Source organism: Bombina bombina, chromosome 6 (assembly GCF_027579735.1).
Source record: "Bombina bombina isolate aBomBom1 chromosome 6, aBomBom1.pri, whole genome shotgun sequence".
NCBI lineage: Eukaryota > Metazoa > Chordata > Amphibia > Anura > Bombinatoridae > Bombina > Bombina bombina.
In genome coordinates, this window is record NC_069504.1 from 745,367,793 (window position 1) to 745,390,758 (window position 22,966).

The 22,966-nt window shown below is 42.8% G+C and overlaps 1 protein-coding gene across 1 annotated transcript in view; it reads left to right on the top strand.

Annotated features, from left to right (window-relative positions):
* IKBKB (inhibitor of nuclear factor kappa B kinase subunit beta) overlaps positions 1-22,966 on the top strand; it is a 221,534-nt gene that overhangs the window by 115,218 nt on the left and 83,350 nt on the right. The gene's annotated exons all lie outside the window — the stretch shown is intronic.

Genomic DNA, 22,966 nt, shown 5'->3' on the forward strand with positions numbered 1-22,966 from the left:
AAAAAGGATTGTCAGCTAGTTCCTTAAAGGGACAGATTTCTGCTCTGTCTATTCTTTTGCTCAAGCGTCTGGCGGATGTTCCAGACGTTCAGTCATTTTGTCAGGCTTTAGTTAGAATCAAGCCTGTGTTTAAACCTGTTGCTCCGCCTTGGAGCTTAAATTTGGTTCTTAAAGTTCTTCAAGGGGTTCCGTTTGAACCTCTTCATTCCATAGATATCAAACTTTTATCTTGGAAAGTTCTTTTTTTGGTAGCTATTTCCTCGGCTCGTAGAGTTTCCGAGTTATCTGCCTTACAATGTGATTCTCCTTATCTGATCTTCCATGCAGATAAGGTAGTTCTGCGTACAAAACCTGGGTTTTTACCTAAGGTGGTATCTAATAAGAATATCAATCAGGAGATTGTTGTTCCATCATTGTGTCCTAATCCTTCTTCAAAGAAGGAACGTCTATTACACAATCTTGACGTGGTTCGTGCTTTAAAGTATTATTTACAAGCTACTAAAGATTTTCGTCAAACATCTTAATTGTTTGTTGTCTACTCTGGACAGAGGAGAGGCCAAAAGGCTTCGGCTACCTCTCTCTCTTTTTGGCTTCGTAGCATAATACGTTTAGCCTATGAGACTGCTGGACAGCAGCCTCCTGAAAGGATTACAGCTCATTCTACTAGAGCTGTGGCTTCCACATGGGCCTTTAAAAATGAGGCTTCTGCTGAACAGATTTGCAAGGCAGCGACTTGGTCTTCGCTTCATACCTTTTCAAAATTCTATAAATTTGATACTTTTGCTTCTTCGGAGGCTATTTTTGGGAGAAAGGTTTTACAGGCAGTGGTACCTTCCGTTTAAGTACCTCCCTTGTCCCTCCCTTCATCCGTGTACTTTAGCTTTGGTATTGGTATCCCACAAGTAATGGATGATCCGTGGACTGGATACACCTTACAAGAAAAAACATAATTTATGCTTACCTGATAAATTTATTTCTCTTGTGGTGTATCCAGTCCACGGCCCGCCCTGTCATTTTAAGGCAGGTATTTTTTCATTTTAAACTTCAGTCACCACTGCACCCTATGGTTTCTCCTTTCTCTGCTTGTCTTCGGTCGAATGACTGGATATGGCAGTTAGGTGAGGAGCTATATAGCAGCTCTGCTGTGGGTGATCCTCTTGCAACTTCCTGTTGGGAAGGAGAATATCGCACAAGTAATGGATGATCCGTGGACTGGATACACCACAAGAGAAATAAATTTATCAGGTAAGCATAAATTATGTTTTTGCTTTCACTTTGTATGCTGCGCAGCTTGATAGCATTGGTGCACTTTTTCTCATGGCAGGGGCTATCCTGCATTGCGCACCACGTGACCGGATGTGGTCACACTTTCGTTTTCTTTTTCCTGACCGAGCTAGCTGTCGAAGAGATCGCTTCTTCTCTGGGTGCCTGGGTCTAGGAGGTGGTGAATGCCCCAGTCATTGGGGGTATATAGGTGCCGTTTTTGAGAAAAATAAAAAGTTAATTTGTATCCTACTGTTAGCGCAAGCTATGGAGGATCCTGATATGCTTGAGGGTACTCCCTCTATTCCTAATAGTAATACTTGTCTATATTGTGAGGAGGCCTTGGTGTGCCCGCCCACTCAACTATGTTCCATATGCATCAACAAGGTTATTTTGTCTAAGAAGGTTAAGCCTTTCAGTACGACTCAGCCTTCCACCTCTGAGGACTCAGTGTCCCGCGAGGTGCATACTCATCAATCATCTACACTGTCTAATGCAGCTTCCCGTAGCATGCCGGATCCTCCATCTGGAGGGAGCCTTTTAACATCAGACTTTATTGCGCAGTTAAAGACGGCAGTGTCTGAGGCCTTTAGTGCTTTACCTCACCCTGCTAAGCGCAAGCGAAAGGTTAAACATAGCTCTCCGGTCCAGGGGACATCCAGTGATTTACTTGATTTGTCTGTTTTTCAGGAATCTCAGGATGGGTCACACTCTGAGTCTTTAGAGGGAAAATGGAAACTTTTCTCAGAAAAATGTTTCAACATACGGGATATTTATTTCAACCAGCAGAGGCTGTTGCCTCGGTTGCTGGAGTGGCGGCCTACTGGTGCGACTCCTTAGTGGAATTGATCGTGGTGGAGGGTCCCCTCAACGTTATCCAGGAAAGAATTATGGCTTTGAGAATTGCTAATTCTTTTATATGTGATGTAAACATGAAGATTATTCGTCTGAATGCTAAAATCTCTGGTTTCTCAGTACAGGCGCGTTGGGTGCTATGGCTGAAGTCCTGGTCTGCAGACATGACTTCTAAGTCTAGACTACTTTCCCTCCCCTTTGAAGGGAAACATTTTATTTGGTCTAGGCCTGGACTCCATTATGTCCACGGTTACAGGGGGCAAGGGTGCCTTCCTACCGCAGGATAAAAAGAACAAGTCTAAGGGACAAGGATTTAATTTTCGTCCCTTTCGCTCTGAGAAGTCCCAACGTCGGCAGTCCTCCTCTAAACCTGAGCAAACCAAGAGCACTTGGAAGCCGGCTCAATCCTGGAATAAATCCAAGCAGAACAAGTCGACATGAAGGGGCGGCCCCCGATCCAAAGCTGGATTGTGTAGGGGGCAGACTGTTGCTGTTTTCAGACGCTTGGTGCAGGGGTGCGTGCGAGATCTGTCCTCCTTAGGGGTCATTTCCCGGGTTCCTATCGCAGAAAGAGGTTTGGGATACTACTCAAACCTGCTTGTGGTCCCAAAGAAGGAGGGAACTTTCCGCCCAATTCTGGACCTGAAGTGCTTAAACAAGTTTCTAAATGTCCCCTCTTTCAAGATGGAGACAATAAGGTCCATTCTTCCTCTAGTTCAGGAAGGACAGTTCATGACCACTATAGATCTGAAAGATGCCTACCTTCACGTTCCCATCCACAGGGACCAGTTCCTAAGGTTTGCGTTCCTGGATAAGCACTTCCAGTTCATTGCACTTCCGTTTGGTCTAGCTACGGCCCCAAAGAATCTTCACAAAGTTTCTTCAAGCTCTTCTGGCTGTCGCCAGAACCCAAGGTATAGCAGTAGCTCCTTACTTGGGCAACATTCTGGTTTAAGCACCATCCTTTCATCTTGCAGAATACCATTCGGTTTCTCTTCTCTCTCTTCTTCGATCACATGGATAGAAGATAAACTTAGAAAAGAGTAATCTCATCCCATGCATAGATTCAGTATCCATGAGGATATTTCTAATTGACCAGAGACGGTGCAAACTAGCTTCGGCATGTCTTGCCCTCCGGACCTCCTTAAGGCCATCTGTGGCTCAGTGCATGGAGGTAATTGGTCTCATGGTGTCCAGCATGGACATAATTCCTTTTGCAAGGTTCCGTTTCAGACCGCTACAGCTGTGCATACTGAGGCAGTGGAACGGCGATCATTCGGATCTGTATTGAACAGATTTCCCTGGACAACCGGTCGAGAGAATCGTCATAAATTTAAAAGAGAGAAGCGCTCAACCTGGGAACGAACAATAGCATAATAGCTTGTTTTGTGGCTAGTTACCACCCAAGAAACAGCCTCTTTTTGCTCAACATGTGCCTTTCACAGAGAAAAACTTTCCTGTAGCATATCAGTCTGATCCTGACTTAACAGTATAGTCCAACCCCGAAATACCAGGCAATCCCTCTCTGAACAAGGGAAATGGCAAAACCACAGACGTACGTTTCGGCCTAGTGTGGGCCTCGTCAGTGAGGTGCAGCCATATCCCTCTAGGCACACTGAGCAACGGGTCCACGTCTGGATTCCCGCATCACACTTAGGGAGACTTCCCCAAGTGTCATAATTTGCATAAATTAAGAGAGAAGCGGTCAACCTTGGAACGAACAATAGCATAATAGCTTGTTCTATGGCTAGTTACCACCCAAGAAGCAGCCTCTTTTTGCTCAACATGGTTGAGAAAATTGCTCTCTTGGTGGCTCTGTCCAGATCATCTATCCCGTCAGACATCCTTTCTCAGATCATCCTGGGAGATTGTGACTACGGACACGAGCCTTTCAGGATGGGGAGCTGTTTGGGGTGCCAAAAAGGCACAGGGCCTGTGGTCGCAGGAGGAAAGCTCCCTCCCGATCAACATTTTGGAACTTCAAGCAATCTACAATGCTCTGAAGGCTTGGCCTCTTCTGGGTTCGGACCAGTTTATCAGATTCCAATCGGACAATATAACCTTGGTGGCTTACATCAACCATCAAGGGGGAACGAGAAGCTCCCTAGCGATGAGGGAAGTATATCGGATTCTGGAGTGGGCAGAGGCCCACAACTGTTTGCTGTCAGCGATCCACATTCCGAGTGTGGACATCTGGGAAGGGGACTTTCTCAGCAGACAATCCTTTCATCCGGGGGAATAGTCTCTCCATCCCGAAGTGTTTGCGGAGATATGCTTCAGGAGGGGTATGCCGGAGATAGATCTCATGGCGTCTTGTCTCATGACCAAACTACTCAGATATGGGTCGAGGTCCAGGGATCCTCAGGCGGAGCTAATAGATTCATTAGTGGTGTCTTGGAGGTTCAATCTAATCTACCTTTTTCCTCCTTTACCACTCCTTCCTCGAGTAGTGGCACGCATCAAGCAGGAGCAAGCGATTCTGATTTGCTCCATCGTGGCCGCAAAGGACGTGGCTCTAGTGAGGATGTCATCTTCTCCTCGATGGAGTTTACCTTGTCACAGGGATCTGCTGGAACAAGGTCATTTTGTTCATCAAAATCTAGATTCTCTGAGGCTGACTGCGTATGGATTGAACGCTTAGTCCTAGCCAAGAGAGGGTTTTCTGAGAGAGTTATTGATACACTCATTCAAGCTTGTAAGCCGGTTACTCATGGCATCTATCATAAGATGTGGAGAACCTACTTATTTTGGTGTGAAGAGCGTGAATTTTCTTGGCATAAAAGTTAAGGTTGCCAGGATTCTGATGTTTCTCCAGGATGGTCTGGAGAAGGGTCTTTCGGCCAGTTCCCTGAGGGGACAGATTTCGGCCTTGTCTGTTTTACTGCACAAGAGGCTCTCTGAGCTTCCAAATCTTCAGTCCTTAGGATTAGGATCAGACCTGTGTTCAGATGTTAGTCTCCCCCTTGGAGTCTGAATCTGTTTTTTAAGGTTTTGCAACGGGCTCCGTTTGAGCCTATGCATGAATTCGATATTAAGTTGTTATCCTGGAAAGTTCTCTTTCTACTGGCTATTACTTCGGCGCACAGAGTATCTGAGTTTGCCGCCTTGCAATGTGAGCCTCCTTATCTGGTGTTCCATTCGTGTAAGGCTGTCCTACGTACTAAGTTAGGGTTTCTCCCTCAAGTCTTGTCAGACCGCAACATCAATCAAGAGATTGTGGTCCCTTCATTGTGTCCTAATCCTTCCTCTACGAAGGAGCGTTTACTTTATAATTTGGACGTGGTTCATGCCTTGAAGTTTTATCTTCAAGCTACTAAGGATTTTAGACAAGCTTCTTCTTTATTTGTGGCATACTCTGGGAAGCGTAAGGGCCAGAAGGTCTCTTCGACTTCCTTATCTTTTTGGTTGAGGAGGCTTATCCGCTTAGCCTATGAGACAGCGGGACATAGACCTCCTCAGATACTTACGGCTTATTCTACTAGAGCAGTGGCTTCCTCTTGGGCCTTTAAGAACAAGGCCTCTATGGAGCAGATTTGTAAGGCGGCCACTTGGTCCTCCTTACACACTTTTTCTAAATTTTACAAGTTTGATGTTTTTGCTTCAGCTGAAGCAGCCTTCGGGAGAGAGGTTTTGCAGGCTTTGGTGCCCTCAGATTAGGGTCCGCCTCTCTTTTTGTCCCTCCCGTTTTCATTCAGTGTCCTCTAGAGCTTGGGTATAAGTTTCCCAATAGTAAGGAATGAAGCCGTGGACTCTCCTTGTATTAAGAAGGAAAACATAAATAATTTAATTTCCTTCTGTACAAGGAGAGTCCACAGCCCCCGCCCGTGTTCTCCGATGGGCAACCCCCTAAATTATAATTTTCTTCTGGCACCTTTTATACCCTGATATTTCTCCTACTGTTCCCTCGGCAGAATGACTGGGGGATAGGGGAAGTGGGAGAGGTATTTAAGCCTTTGGCTGGGTGTCTTGGCCTCCTCCTGGTGGCCAGGTTCAGTATTTCCCAACAGTAAGGAATAATGCTGTGGACTCTCCTTGTACAGAAGGAAATCAAATGAATTTATGTTTTTTGCAGATGATACAAAGTTGTGTAAGGTCATAAGGTCAGGGCAGGATGAACTTGTTTTGCAAGGGGATTTACAAAAATTAGAAGAATGGGCTGGTAAATGGAAAATTAGATTTAATACTGGAAAATGCAAGGTTCTATATTTTGGAAGTAAAAATAAGCAGGGAATCTATTATTTAAATGGGATTTGATTTAGCAAAACAGAGGTGGAAAAGGGATTTGGGAGTAGTGATAGATAACAAGCTAAAGATGGGTGCACAATGCAGGGCAGTGGCTTCAAAGGCTAATAAAATACTAACATGTATTTAAAGAGACATTGATTCAAGGGAGGAAATCTTAATTCTGTCACTATATAAATCCCTGGTAAGATCTCACCTTGAGTATGGAGTGCAGTTCTGGGGACTGATCGCAAAAAAAGATACTGCAGAACAAGAAAAAGTTTAGAGAAGGACCACAAAGCTAATAAGGGGAATGGAGAGTTTAAGCTATAAGGAGAGGCTAGCCAAACTGGGTCTGTTTTCTCTAGAAAAAAAGGCGCTTGAGAGGTGACATGATTTCTTTATATAAATATATAGAAGTCCTATATACATAGATGTCGGAATTTAATGTAAACTTGGAGGAAAACATAATTTATGCTTACCTGATAAATTTATTTCTCTTGTAGTGTAGTCAGTCCACGGGTCATCCATTACTTATGGAATATATCTCTTCCTAACAGGAAGCTGCAAGAGGATCACCAAAGCAGAGCTGCTATATAGCTCCTCCCCTCACATGTCATATTCAGTCATTCGACCAAAGCAGACGAGAAAGGAGAAACCAAATGGTGCAGTGGTGACTGGAGTTTAATTAAAATTTAGATCTGCCTTAAAGACAGGGCGGGCCGTGGACTGACTACACTACAAGAGAAATAAATTTATCAGGTAAGCATAAATTATGTTTTCTCTTGTTAAGTGTAGTCAGTCCACGGGTCATCCATTACTTATGGAATACCAATACCAAAGCTAAAGTACACGGATGAAGGGAGGGACAAGGCAGGAACATTAAACAGAAAGAACCATTGCCTGAAGTACCTTTCTCCCAAAAATAGCCTCCGAAGAAGCAAAAGTGTCAAATTTGTAAAATTTTGAAAAGGTGTGAAGCGAAGACCAAGTCGCAGCCTTGCAAATCTGTTCAACAGAGGCCTCATTTTTAAAGGCCCAGGTGGAAACCACAGCTCTAGTAGAATGAGCTGTAATCCTTTCAGGAGGCTGCTGTCCAGCAGTCTCATAGGCTAAACGTATTATGCTGCGAAGCCAAAAAGAGAGAGAGGTAGCCGAAGCCTTTTGACCTCTTCTCTGTCCAGAGTAAACGACAAACAGGGAAGAAGTTTGACGAAAATCTTTAGTTGCCTGCAAATAGAACTTCAGGGCACGGACTACGTCCAGATTATGCAAAAGTCGTTCCTTCTTTGAAGAAGGGTTAGGACACAGTGATGGAACAACAATCTCTTGATTGATATTCCTGTTAGTAACTAAGAACCCAGGTTTAGTACGCAGAACTACCTTGTCTGAATGAAAAATCAGATAAGGAGAATCACAATGTAAGGCAGATAACTCAGAGACTCTTCGAGCCGAGGAAATAGCCATCAAAAACAAAACCTTCCAGGATAACAGCTTGATATCAATGGAATGAAGGGGTTCAAATGGAACGCCTTGAAGAACATTAAGAACTAAGTTTAAGCTCCACGGCGGAGCAACAGTCTTAAACACAGGCTTAATCCTAGTTAAAGCCTGACAAAAAGCCTGAACGTCTGGAACTTCAGCCAGACGTTTGTGTAGAAGAATAGACAGAGCAGAAATGTCCCTGTAACGAACTAGCAGATAAGCCCTTTTCTAAACCCTCTTGTAGAAAGGACAATATCCTAGGAATCCTAACCTTACTCCATGAGTAACTCTTGGATTCGCACCAATATAAATATTTACGCCATATCTTATGGTAAATTTTTCTGGTAACAGGCTTCCTAGCCTGTATTAAGGTATCAATAACCGACTCCGAGAAGCCACGCTTTGATAGAATCAAGCGTTCAATCTCCATGCAGTCAGCCTCAGAGAAATTTAGATTTGGATGGTTGAAAGGACCCTGAATTAGAAGGTCCTGTCTCAGAGGCAGAGACCAAGGTGGACAGGACGACATGTCCACTAGGTCTGCATACCAGGTCCTGCGTGGCCACGCAGGCGCTATCAGAATCACCGAAGCTCTCTCCTGTTTGATCTTGGCAATCAAACGAGGAAGCATCGGGAATGGTGGAAACACATAAGCCATGTTGAAGACCCAAGGGGCTGTCAGAGCATCTATCAGCACCGCTCCCGGGTCCCTGGACCTGGATCCGTAACAAGGAAGCTTGGCGTTCTGACGAGACGCCATGAGATCCAGATCTGGTTTGCCCCAACGATGAATCAGTTGAGCAAAGACCTCCGGATGAAGTTCCCACTCCCCCGGATGAAAAGTCTGGCGACTTAGAAAATCCGCCTCCCAGTTCTCCACGCCTGGGATGTAAATCGCTGACAGGTGGCAAGAGTGAGACTCTGCCCAGCGAATTATCTTTGAGACTTCCAACATCGCTAGGGAACTTCTGGTTCCCCCTTGATGGTTGATGTAAGCCACAGTCGTGATGTTGTCCGACTGAAATCTGATGAACCTCAGAGTTGCTAACTGAGGCCAAGCTAGGAGAGCATTGAATATTGCTCTTAATTCCAGAATATTTATTGGGAGGAGTTTCTCCTCCTGAGTCCATAATCCCTGAGCTTTCAGGGAGTTCCAGACTGCGCCCCAGCCTAGAAGGCTGGCGTCTGTTGTTACAATCGTCCAATCTGGCCTGCGAAAGGTCATCCCCTTGGACAGATGTGGCCGAGAAAGCCACCATAGAAGAGAATCTCTGGTCTCTTGATCCAGATTTAGTAGGGGGGACAAATCTGAGTAATCCCCATTCCACTGACTTAGCATGCACAATTGCAGCGGTCTGAGATGCAGGCGCGCAAATGGTACTATGTCCATTGCCGCTACCATTAAGCCGATTACTTCCATGCACTGAGCTACTGACGGGTGTGGAATGGAATGAAGGACACGGCAAGCATTTAGAAGTTTTAATAACCTGGCCTCTGTCAGGTAAATTTTCATCTCTACAGAATCTATAAGAGTCCCTAGAAAGGGAACTCTTGTAAGTGGTAATAGAGAACTCTTTTCCACGTTCACCTTCCACCCATGCGACCTCAGAAATGCCAGAACTATCTCTGTATGAGACTTGGCAGTTTGAAAACTTGACCCTTGTATCAGAATGTCGTCTAGGTACGGAGTCACCGCTATGCCTCGCGGTCTTAGTACCGCCAGAAGTGAGCCCAGAACTTTTGTAAAGATTCTTGGAGCCGTAGCTAATCCGAAGGGAAGAGCTACAAACTGGTAATGCCTGTCTAGGAAAGCAAATCTTAGGTACCGATAATGATCCTTGTGAATCGGTATGTGAAGGTAGGCATCCTTTAAGTCCACTGTGGTCATGTACTGACCCTCTTGGATCATGGGAAGGATGGTTCGAATAGTTTCCATTTTGAATGATGGAACTCTTAGAAATTTGTTTAGGATTTTTAAGTCCAAGATTGGTCTGAAGGTTCCCTATTTCTTGGGAACCACAAATAGATTTGAATAGAATCCCTGCCCGTGTTCCGTCCGCGGAACTGGGTGGATCAGCCCCATTAGTAAGAGGTCTTGTACACAGCGTAGAAACGCCTCTTTCTTTATTTGGTTTGCTGATAACCTTGAAAGATGAAATCTCCCTCGTGGAGGAGAAGTTTTGAAGTCCAGGAGATATCCCTGAGATATGATCTCCAACGCCCAGGGATCCTGGACATCTCTTGCCCAAGCCTGGGCGAAGAGAGAAAGTCTGCCCCCCACTAGATCCGTTTCCGGATAGGGGGCCCTCTTTTCATGCTGTCTTGGGGGCAGCAGCAGGTTTCTTGGCCTGCTTGCCCTTGTTCCAGGACTGGTTAACTTTCCAGCCCTGCCTGTAACGAGCAACAGCTCCTTCCTGTTTTGGAGCGGAGGAAGTTGATGCTGCTCCTGCCTTGAAGTTACGAAAGGCACGAAAATTAGACTGTTTGGCCTTTGATTTGGCCCTGTCCTGAGGTAGAGCATGGCCCTTACCTCCCGTAATGTCAGCTATAATTTCTTTCAAGCCGGGCCCGAATAAGGTCTGCCCTTTGAAAGGAATATTAAGCAATTTAGATTTAGAAGTCACGTCAGCTGACCAGGATTTAAGCCATAGCGCTCTGCGCGCTTGGATGGCGAATCCGGAGTTCTTAGCCGTAAGTTTGGTTAAATGTATGACGGCATCAGAAACAAATGCGTTAGCTAGCTTAAGTGCTTTAAGCTTGTTCATAATTTCATCCAATGGAGCTGTGTGAATGGCCTCTTCCAGAGACTCAAACCAGAATGCCGCCGCAGCAGTGACAGGCGCAATGCATGCAAGGGGCTGTAAGATAAAACCTTGTTGAACAAACATTTTCTTAAGGTAACCCTCTAATTTCTTATCCATTGGATCTGAAAAAGCACAACTATCCTCCACCGGGATAGTGGTACGCTTAGCTAAAGTAGAAACTGCTCCCTCCACCTTAGGGACCGTCTGCCATAAGTCTCGTGTGGTGGCGTCTATAGGAAACATTTTCCTAAATATGGGAGGAGGGGAAAAAGGCACACCAGGTCTATCCCACTCCTTGCTAATAATCTCTGTAAGCCTTTTAGGTATAGGAAACACGTCAGTACACACCGGTACCGCATAGTATCTATCCAACCTACATAATTTTTCTGGAATTGCAACCGTGTTACAATCATTCAGAGCCGCTAATACCTCCCCTAGCAATATGCGGAGGTTCTCAAGCTTAAATTTAAAATTAGAAATCTCTGAATCCAGTCTCCCTGGATCAGATCCGTCACCCACAGAATGAAGCTCTCCGTCTTCATGTTCTGCAAACTGTGACGCAGTATCTGACATGGCTCTCACCTCATCCGCGCGCTCTGTCCTTAACCCAGAGCTATCGCGCTTGCCTCTTAATTCTGGCAATTTAGATAATACTTCTGTCATAACAGTAGCCATGTCTTGCAAAGTGATTTGTAAGGGCCTCCCTGATGTACTTGGTGCCACAAAATCACGCACCTCCTGAGCGGGAGGCGAAGGTACTGACACGTGAGGAGAGTTAGTCGGCATAACTTCCCCCTCGTTGTCTGGTGATAATTTCTTTACATGTAAAGATTGACTTTTATTTAAAGTAGCATCAATGCAATTAGTACACAAATTTCTATTGGGCTCCACATTGGCCTTTAAACATAGTGAACAAAGAGATTCATCTGTGTCAGACATGTTTAAACAAACTAGCAATGAGACTAGCAAGCTTGGAAATACTTTTCTAAATAAATTTACAAGCAATTTAAAAAACGCTACTGTGCCTTTAAGAAGCACAAAAAGCTGTCACAGTTGAAATAACAATGAACCAAAATAGTTATAGCAACCAATTTTTCACAGTAAATGTATTAAGTTAGCAAAGGATTGCACCCACCAGCAAATGGATGATTAACCCCTTAATACCCAAAAACGGATAACAATTTAATAATTAACGTTTTTCTCACAGTCAAAACACACTGTCACAGGTCTGCTGTGACTGATTACCTCCCTCAAAATGAATTTTGAAGACCCCTGAGCTCTCTAGAGACGATCTGGATCATGGAGGATGAAGTAGACAGATTGTGACTGAATTTTTACTGCGCAAAAAAGCGCTAAAATAGGCCCCTCCCACTCATATTACAACAGTGGGGAAGCTCAGAAAACTGTTTCTATGCAGAAAACAAAGATGGCCATGTGGTAAAAATCATGCCCCAATAAGTTTTATCACCAAGTACCTCACAAAAAACGATTAACATGCCAGTAAACTTTTTAAACATACATTTGAAAAGGTATGAATTGTTATTAATAAGCCTGCTACCAGTCGCTTTTACTGCAGTTAAGGCTCATACATTATTTCAGTATTAACAGTATTTTCAGAGTCAATTCCATTCCTTAGAAAAATACATTCAGTGTACACACACTCATCAGCCTAATACCAGTCGCTATCACTGCATTTAAGGCTGAACTTACTTTACATTGGTATCAGCAGTATTTTCTCAGTCAATTCCATTCCTCAGAAAAATAATTTACTGCACATACCTCATTTGCAGGGGGGGCCTGCATGCTATTCCCCTTTTCTGAAGTTACCTCACTCCTCAGATGAGAACAGCCAGTGGATCTTAGTTACGTCTGCTAAGATCATAGAAAACGCAGGCAGATTCTTCTTCTAATGCTGCCTGAGAATAAACAGCACACTCCGGTGCCATTAAAAATAACAAACTTTTGATTGTAGAAATAAACTAAGTTAAAAAAACACCACAGACCTCTCACAGCGACCTATCTTTAGTTAGGCTGCAAGAGAATGACTGAATATGACATGTGAGGGGAGGAGCTATATAGCAGCTCTGCTTGGGTGATCCTCTTGCAGCTTCCTGTTAGGAAGAGATATATTCCATAAGTAATGGATGACCCGTGGACTGACTACACTTAACAAGAGAAATGAGATTTAATCTCTAGCAATGGAAACATTTTTTCACTGTAAGAGCAATCAAATTGTGGAACTCATTACCTAAGGAGGTAGAAAATGCTAATACCTTAGCTACATTTAAAATGGTTAGATACATTTCTGGCTAGAAACAGAATTTAGGGATATCATTTATTGTGTTAAATGGGTCCTACTTTTTCAATGGGATTAATTTAAGCTCAATTGGAGCTTTTTTTTTTTACATTTTTTTTTTATTTTTAACAGTGGGTACAGTTACACAATGTAGGTTTTGTTCCACCTCGCAGGGTTGTTAAAAACAGGGAGATACATCAGTAAGGATATTCTGAACATTTGATAATGCCAATACGTTTATACATCTCAACACAGTGTTATAAATGAGAATAACAAATATTGGATACAGTTTGTGTACTCACTATTGGGGTTTTATAGTTATAACTAAAACTAAACAAAAAATCAAAACAAAAACTAAACACCTATATAACTTAGAATACACCAAAATAAATAAAGATAAATAAATGTGTGGGGCAGAACGATCATTAAGTTTTTTTTTTTTTTAATGTCCAAATATGCACAGGGATATTGGACAGAATGCATTGGGTCTTAAAGATGTTATGGATCTGTCTATAGTTAGAATGACGGACATAGCGTACTAGATGGATATAAAAACGCAACAAAAAGAGGGAGTGTGGCCAAGCACACAGGAGAGGGCAAAGTATATAGTAAGGCTGTGTCACCCAAGAATTTGATATTAATGGTTTTGAATTACAATCAACATGAAAGGGAAATGAGCAAAAGGAGGTGGTCAGCTCTGTTGGTATATAATTTTACACGGATGGTATAAATATGTGCTGACCTATTACTGATAGGGTGCATTTAAAACAACATTTCCCTGCCTTCTGAGTTAGTTAGTTGTGCCATACTATGCTGCTAATTTAAGCACTAAACCATAGATTATGCAGCTGTGTAGTAAGAGGCTGTGTACTTTATGACTAGAGTTTGCATGGCGACCTGAATGCTAGTAAAGAAGGTGAACCGCAGATTAAGATTCTGTGTGGTTCATTTACCCTCTCAAAGGGATGAACAGGAAATTCCCCACATTGTTTATAAGTAGTTACAAGAATTATAATACTTTAACAAGTTCACTTAAAATAAAACGCAAATAAAAACTATACTATATAAAATAACACAAAACAGAATGTAACAACCTCTGTCTCACTAAGCCTACATTCTACATTTATGCAGTTAACCCAGACTAAGCCATGAATATAGTGATCTATTATAATCAGTTGGCATTTAGAGTGAGAAGTATATAATAATAGAATTAATTTTAAGTGAACTGCAAGTGGAGCGCTTAGCCCCAAGTGGTGATTCTAGTGAGGGTTAAAAATGGGGATACGGACAATATTCAAACATCTAGCACAATGAATGGTAGGAAGAATGAAAAAAGTGAAATAAATGTGCATTTCAGGTTTTTTATTTTTTCTTTCCTTTTTTAAACCCGATTATTTGTGTGCTAACGAAATGTTTTCTGCCGCTTTGGAAATAACGACACATGCTGTTATACCTTGGCCACATACCCACTTTAAACTTATATATGTCTCTTTTGTGTTTGAGTCTTATTTAATCTGTGTACAAGAGCCCAGGCAAACAATACAACCTAAAAATATCTTAAGGTTTCTAGAAAATATGTAGGAGCATTAAAGTAAAACATCCGCTTCTAGCGCATGTTGAGAATCCTTGGAGTCAGTTTTTTTGTTTTGTTTTTTCTTTACATGGTGGCGGGTATTGTAACGTCTTAGCCAAAAATTATATTTACAAAGTCGTATACTCTATATCAGGTCGCCTCATATTCAGCCAATTCCAATAGCACGGTAGGGCATTGGCACCTTTTTCTCCTGTTAAGTGTGGTCAGTCCACGGGTCATCATTACTTCTGGGATATTAACTCCTACCCAACAGGAAGTGCAAGAGGATCACCCAAGCAGAGCTGCTATATAGCTCCTCCCCTCTACGTCACACCCAGTCATTCTCTTGCACCCAACTAATAGATAGGATGTGTGAGAGGACTGTGGTGATTATACTTAGTTTTTATATCTTCAATCAAAAGTTTGTTATTTTAAAACAGCACCGGAGTGTGTTGTTCCTTCTCAGGAAGAATTTGAAGAAGAATCTACCTGAGTTTTTGGATGATTTTAGCCGGCGTAGCTAAAATTCATTTTGCTGTTCTCGGCCATTCTGAGGAGTGAGGTAAACTTCAGATCAGGGGACAGCGGGCAGGTTCACCTGCAAAGAGGTATGTTGCAGTATATTATTTTCTGAGGAATGGAATTGACTGAGAAAATACTGCCAATACCAATATAATGTAAGTTCAGCCTTAAATGCAGTAGTAGCAACTGGTATCAGGCTGTTTATGTATATATGTGTACACTTCAGTATTCTGGGGAATGGCACTTCTCTGGGTAATACTATATGCATATAATCTTTAGCCTTACTTGCAGTGGGAACGTCTAGCAACAGGCTGTTTAATGACATTTCATGATATTTAATTTTAAACGTTTTTGCTGGCATGCTAAATTGTTTAAATATCTGAGGTACTGGGTGAAAAATTGTTTTTGGGCACTGTTTTTCCACTTGGCTGTCGTTTATTTTAATTTGAGACAGTTTACTGAACTTCCCTCACTGCTGTGGGTGAGGGTGAGGGGCCTATTTTGGCGCTTTTGCTACGCATCAGAAATTCAGTCAAAAGTCTTTTTCTCTTCCTGCATGATCCGGATCGTCTCTACAGAGCTCAAGGGTCTTCAAAAATTATTTTGAGGGAGGTAATCACTCACAGCAGACCTGTGAGATTGTGCTTTGACTGTGATAAAAAAAACGTTTATATTTTGTACATTTGTTTCTCTGCTATTAAGGGTTAGTTATCCATTGCTAATGGGGGCAATCCTTTGCTAAATTTATGCTTTTACTGGGAAAAATCTGATTGTTATAATTTTTCCGGTTCCTTATTATTAAACTGTCATAATTTTTTTCTGTGCTTCTTAAAGGCACAGTGCGTTTTTCATATTACTTGTAATTTGAGTGAAAAGTATTTCCAAGCTTGCTAGTTTAATTGCTAGTTTGTTAAACATGTCTGACTCAGAGGAATATCTCTGTGCTATATGTGCAAAAGCCAAGGTGGAGCCCAATAGAAATTTATGTACTAATTGCATTGATGCTACTTTGAATAAGAGTCATTCTGTACAAATTGAACATCATTCACCAAACAACGAGGGGGAAGTTATGCCGACTAACTTGCCTCACGTGTCAGTACCTGCTTCTCCCGCTCGGGAGGTGCGTGATATTGTAACGCCGAGTACTTCAGGGCGGCCATTACAAATCACACTACAGGACATGGCTAATGTTATGACTGAAGTTTTGTCTAAATTACCAGAACTTAGAGGTAAGCGAGATCACTCTGGGGTGAGAACAGAGTGCGCTGATAATATTAGGGCCATGTCAGATACTGCGTCACAATTTGCAGAACATGAGGACGGAGAGCTTCATTCTGCAGGTGACGGATCTGATCCAAATAAACTGGATTCAGACATTTCAAATTTTAAGTTTAAGCTGGAAAACCTCTGTGTATTACTAGGGGAGGTCTTAGCGGCTCTGAATGATTGTAACACAGTTGCAATACCAGAGAAAATGTGTAGGTTGGATAAATATTTTGCGGTACCGTCGAGTACTGACGTTTTTCCAATACCTAAGAGACTTACTGAAATTGTTACTAAGGAGTGGGAGAGACCCGGTGTGCCTTTCTCACCCCCTCCTATATTCAGAAAGATGTTTCCAATAGACACCACCACACGGGACTTATGGCAAACGGTCCCTAAGGTGGAGGGAGCAGTTTCTACTTTAGCTAAGCGTACCACTATCCCGGTGGAGGATAGCTGCGCCTTTTCAGATCCAATGGATAAAAAATTAGAGGGTTACCTTAAGAAAATGTTTGTTCAACAAGGTTTTATATTGCAACCCCTTGCATGCATTGCGCCTGTCACGGCTGCAGCAGCATTTTGGTTTTAGTCTCTGGAAGAGACCCTTGAATCAGCTCCATTAGATGAGATTACTCACAAGCTTAAAACCCTTAAGCTAGCTAATTCATTTATTTCTGATGCCGTAGTACACTTAACTAAACTTACGGCTAAGAATTCCGGATTCGCCATTCAAGCACGCAGAGCGCTGTGGCTAAAATCCTGGTCAGCTGATGTTACTTCTAAATCTAAATTACTTAACATACCTTTCAAAGGGCAGACTTTATTCGGGCCCGGTTTGAAGGAAATTATCGCTGACATTACAGGAGGTAAAGGCCATGCCCTGCCTCAAGACAGAGCCAAACCTAGGGCTAGACAGTCTAATTTTCGTGCCTTTCGTAACTTCAAGGCAGGAGCAGCATCAACTTCCTCTGCACCAAAACAGGAAGGAGCTGTTGCTCGATACAGACAAGGCTGGAAACCTAACCAGTCCTGGAACAAGGGCAAGCAGGCCAGAAAACCTGCTGCTGCCCCTAAGACAGCATGAAGTGAGGGCCCCCGATCCGGGAACGGATCTAGTGGGGGGCAGACTCTCTCTCTTCGCCCAGGCTTGGGCAAGAGATGTCCAGGATCCCTGGGCGTTAGAGATCATATCTCAGGGATATCTTCTGGACTTCAAAGCCTCTCCCCCAAAAGGGAGATTTCATCTTTCAAGGTTGTCAACAAACCAGATAAAGAAAGAGGCGTTTCTACGCTGTGTACAAGATCTTTTACTAATGGGAGTGATCCATCCGGTTCCGCGGTCGGAACACGGACAAGGGTTTTACTCAAATCTGTTTGTGGTTCCCAAGAAAGAAGGAACCTTCAGACCAATCTTGGATTTAAAGATCCTAAACAAATTCCTAAGAGTTCCATCGTTCAAAATGGAAACTATTCGGACAATCTTACCCATGATCCAAAAGGGTCAGTACATGACCACAGTGGATTTAAAGGATGCCTACCTTCATATACCGATTCACAAAGATCATTACCGGTATCTAAGGTTTGCCTTCCTAGACAGGCATTACCAGTTTGTAGCTCTTCCATTCGGGTTGGCTACGGCTCCAAGAATCTTCACAAAGGTTCTGGGCTCTCTTCTGGCGGTGCTAAGGCCGCGAGGAATTTCGGTGGCTCCGTACCTAGACGACATTCTGATACAAGCGTCAAGCTTTCAAACTGCCAGGTCTCATACAGAGTTAGTACTGGCATTTCTAAGGTCGCATGGGTGGAAGGTGAACGTAGAGAAGAGTTCTCTCTTACCACTCACAAGGGTTCCCTTCTTGGGGACTCTTATAGACTCTGTAGAAATGAAGATTTACCTGACAGAAGACAGGTTAACAAAGCTTCAAAATGCTTGCCGTGTCCTTCATTCCATTCAACACCCGTCAGTGGCTCAATGCATGGAGGTAATCGGCTTAATGGTAGTGGCAATGGACATAGTACCCTTTGCACGCCTACATCTCAGGCCGCTGCAATTATGCATGCTAAGTCAGTGGAATGGGGATTACTCAGATTTGTCCCCTACTCTGAATCTGGATCAAGAGACCAGAAATTCTCTTCTATGGTGGCTTTCTCGGCCACATCTGTCCAGGGGGATGCCATTCAGCAGACCAGATTGGACAATTGTAACAACAGACGCCAGCCTACTAGGTTGGGGCGCTGTCTGGAATTCCCTGAAGGCTCAGGGATCATGGACTCAGGAGGAGAGTCTCCTTCCAATAAACATTCTGGAATTGAGAGCAGTTCTCAATGCCCTTCTGGCTTGGCCTCAGTTAACAACTTGGGGGTTCATCAGGTTTCAGTCGGACAACATCACGACTGTAGCTTACATCAACCATCAAGGAGGGACAAGAAGCTCCCTAGCGATGATGGAAGTATCAAAGATAATTCGCTGGGCAGAGTCTCACTCTTGCCACCTGTCAGCGATCCACATTCCTGGAGTGGAGAACTGGGAGGCGGATTTCCTAAGTCGTCAGACTTTTCATCCGGGGGAGTGGGAACTTCATCCGGAGGTCTTTGCCCAAATACTTCGACTTTGGGGCAAACCAGAGATAGATCTCATGGCGTCTCGCCAGAACGCCAAGCTTCCTTGTTACGGGTCCAGGTCCAGGGACCCGGGAGCGGTCCTGGTAGATGCTTTGACAGCACCTTGGACCTTCGGGATGGCCTGTGTGTTTCCACCCTTCCCGATGCTTCCTCGATTGATTGCCAGGATCAAACAGGAGAGAGCATCGGTGATTCTAATAGCGCCTGCGTGGCCACGCAGGACCTGGTATGCAGATCTAGTGGACATGTCATCCTGTCCACCTTGGTCTCTGCCTCTGAGACAGGACCTTCTAATTCAGGGTCCTTTCAAACATCAAAATCTAATTTCTCTGAAGCTGACTGCTTGGAAATTGAACGCTTGATTTTATCAAAGCGTGGTTTTTCGGAGTCAGTTATTGATACCTTAATACAGGCTAGGAAGCCTGTTACCAGAAAGATTTACCATAAAATATGGCGTAAATACTTACATTGGTGCGAATCCAAGAGTTACTCATGGAGTAAAGTTAGGATTCCTAGGATATTGTCTTTTCTACAAGAAGGTTTAGAAAAGGGTTTATCTGCTAGTTCCTTAAAGGGACAGATCTCAGCTCTGTCCATTCTTTTACACAAGCGTCTGTCAGAAGTTCCAGACGTTCAGGCTTTTTGCCAGGCTTTGGCCAGGATTAAGCCTGTGTTTAAAACTGTTGCTCCACCATGGAGCTTAAATTTAGTTCTTAACGTTTTACAGGGTGTTCCGTTTGAACCCCTTCATTCCATTGATATCAAGCTGTTATCTTGGAAAGTTCTGTTTTTAATGGCTATTTCCTCGGCTCGTAGAGTCTCTGAGTTATCAGCCTTACATTGTGATTCTCCGTATCTGATTTTTCATTCAGATAAGGTTGTTCTGCGTACTAAGCCTGGGTTCTTACCTAAGGTTGTCACTAACAAGAATATCAATCAAGAGATTGTTGTGCCATCATTGTGTCCGAATCCTTCTTCAAAGAAGGAACGACTTCTGCACAATCTAGATGTAGTCCGTGCCCTGAAATTTTATTTACAGGCAACTAAAGATTTTCGCCAAACTTCTTCCCTGTTTGTCGTTTATTCTGGACAGAGGAGAGGTCAAAAAGCTTCTGCTACCTCTCTCTCTTTTTGGCTTCGTAGCATAATACGTTTAGCCTATGAGACTGCTGGACAGCAGCCTCCTGAAAGAATTACAGCTCATTCCACTAGAGCTGTGGCTTCCACTTGGGCCTTTAAGAATGAGGCCTCTGTTGAACAGATTTGCAAGGCTGCAACTTGGTCTTCTCTTCATACTTTTTCCAAATTTTCCAAATTTGACACTTTTGCTTCTTCGGAGGCTGTTTTTGGGAGAAAGGTACTTCAGGCAGTGGTTCCTTCCGTATAAAGATCCTGCCTGTCCCTCCCGTCATCCGTGTACTTTAGCTTTGGTATTGGTATCCCAGAAGTAATGATGACCCGTGGACTGACCACACTTAACAGGAGAAAACATAATTTATGCTTACCTGATAAATTCCTTTCTCCTGTAGTGTGGTCAGTCCACTGCCCGCCCTGTTTTTTATGGCAGGTCTAAATTTTTAAATTATACTCCAGTCACCACTGCACCCTATAGTTTCTCCTTTCTCGTTTGGTTCTTGGTCGAATGACTGGGTGTGACGTAGAGGGGAGGAGCTATATAGCAGCTCTGCTTGGGTGATCCTCTTGCACTTCCTGTTGGGGAGGAGTTAATATCCCAGAAGTAATGATGACCCGTGGACTGACCACACTACAGGAGAAAGGAATTTATTAGGTAAGCATAAATTATGTTTTTTGGATGGCTATCTGCCAAAGAAAACGAGGTGGGAAGTTATAGAAGTGGTCTAAAGTGCTTGGCAGGGGGATCTGTGTATTCAATAAGTCACAAATTGATAGGAAATTCTCAGCGGTGCAAACAAACCTCTCCCCTATGCGCAGGTTAGGGGCCGCGGCCCGTGCTATGAATAATGCTGAAAAGGCCTCCGCATCGCAGGGTTGGTGTTTGATTGGGTGTTGGCCTTCTGTGTCATGCTGCATAGCCTGAGGGGATAGGTGATTGCCGGATCCGATTTTAGGTAAGGATCGATCTTCCATAAGATGCATTGTAGGTTTCACATGTGTTTCTATAAGCTGCGATATAGAAGGTGAGCCAGGCATCCTCGTGTTAGCAACACATGCACTCCATGGCTCCGGGTCATAATGGACAGTTTGCTCAATGCCGTGATCTTTGCCTGCAATGCTGGGGCTTGTCGTTTTCTGCAATATCTTGCACAGATTATCACAGCTGTGAAGAAGTTTGTCCAGTTTGGGAGTGAGAATCGCGAGCAGCGCCGCGACTATGTGTTCCCGGACAACTTGCCTGTCAAGGGAGATGCAGATGGCGTTGATAGATGGCTATTAAGTAGAAATTAAAGGTGAATTTCCACAGAGCTGATGATATTTGCGACCATCCTGGAGAGCCGCCCACCGGAAGTCTCAACTGGAGCTTTTATTTTAAGTATATAAAAGGGATATGAAACCCAAAAATGTTCTTTTGTGATTCAAACAGAGCATACAATATTAAAAAGTCCCCAATTTACTTGATTATCAAATTTGTTTCATTCCCATGATATTCTGTGTTGAAGAGATTTATAGGTAGGACGTTAAAAAGTTTTTCCTAGTAATATGCTGTTAGGGTATCTGCTAATTAAACTGCTGTGCACAAGTGCTATAGCAGTGTTACTACTTACGATACTATTGCTTTTCCTCCTGTTCGTGCATCTCCCTTCAAAGCCACTCTCCTATTTTAACCCCTTAAAGTTTTTTGTAGCAGATGCATTTTTCTATATTATTACGGACGTTTGTTTTGTTTTTATATTTTAATGCAACTGTGTAAAAAAAAAAATGTAAAGTTCACACACAAACTCAAAGCAAATGATACAGCTGTCAAAAAGCCAGCAACATTACTGATCTGTGAGTGTGCACTGCTTCTGTCACAGGGTGTGAGAATACTTGTGCTCCAAGATGGTGGCGCCCAGTGTAAAGAGGCGGAGATTTGCCATCTGGCAACTTTAAGGCTTTTAAAACAGGAGAACTGTTTTTAAAAGAGCTGCTGGCACAGGAGGAAATAGAATAACACAATGAATTTGAGAATAGGATATGTTTTCGACAACAGGATATGTAGGTGTGTGTATGTATGTATGTATGTGTGTGTGTGTGTATATATATATATATATATATATATATATGTGTGTGTGTGTGTGTGTGTATATATATATATATATATATATATATATATATAAATATATATATATATATTTATTTATTTTAATGTGTGTGTGTGTGTATATATATATATATATATATATATATATATATACTATATATATATATATATATATATATATATATATATATATATATATATATATATATATATATATATATATGTCATATAGAGATCCACGCTTGGCTCCAGCGTTTGTTAGACCCCCAAAGCAGGCACAAGAGACGGAATTAGATTCAACGCCTTTATATGTGTAAACACACCTATCTGCACGGCCTCCATTGACAAAGGCTCCTGCGAGAGCCAAAACGTTTGGGCAAGGCCCTTGTTTTCTCTGTGTGTTTACACATATAAAGGAGTTGAATCTAATGCCCTGTCTCTTGTGCCTGCTTTGGGGGTCTAACAAACGCTGGAGCCAAGCGTGGATCTCTATATGACTTTGTACATGGTAATACTGCAGTGCACCAGGGTATTGATTGGCTGGTGTGTGCCGCTTCTTTTGCATTTGTTATATATATAGATAGATAGATAGATAGATAGATAGATAGATAGATAGATAGATAGATAGATAGATAGATAGTCCTATAAATTAAATAATTTAAAACTGCATATTTAACAAAATAGTAAATCTATTTGCATATATTTCCACTTGTTTTATTCCTCCTCATTCCACATTGGATAGAAACAGCCCTACTTTTTCCTCCAGCAATGTAGTGACTGCAATGCTATAAAAATAAAAGGCTGTTACTGCCTATCACTAATTCTTGCAAACTATCGCTACA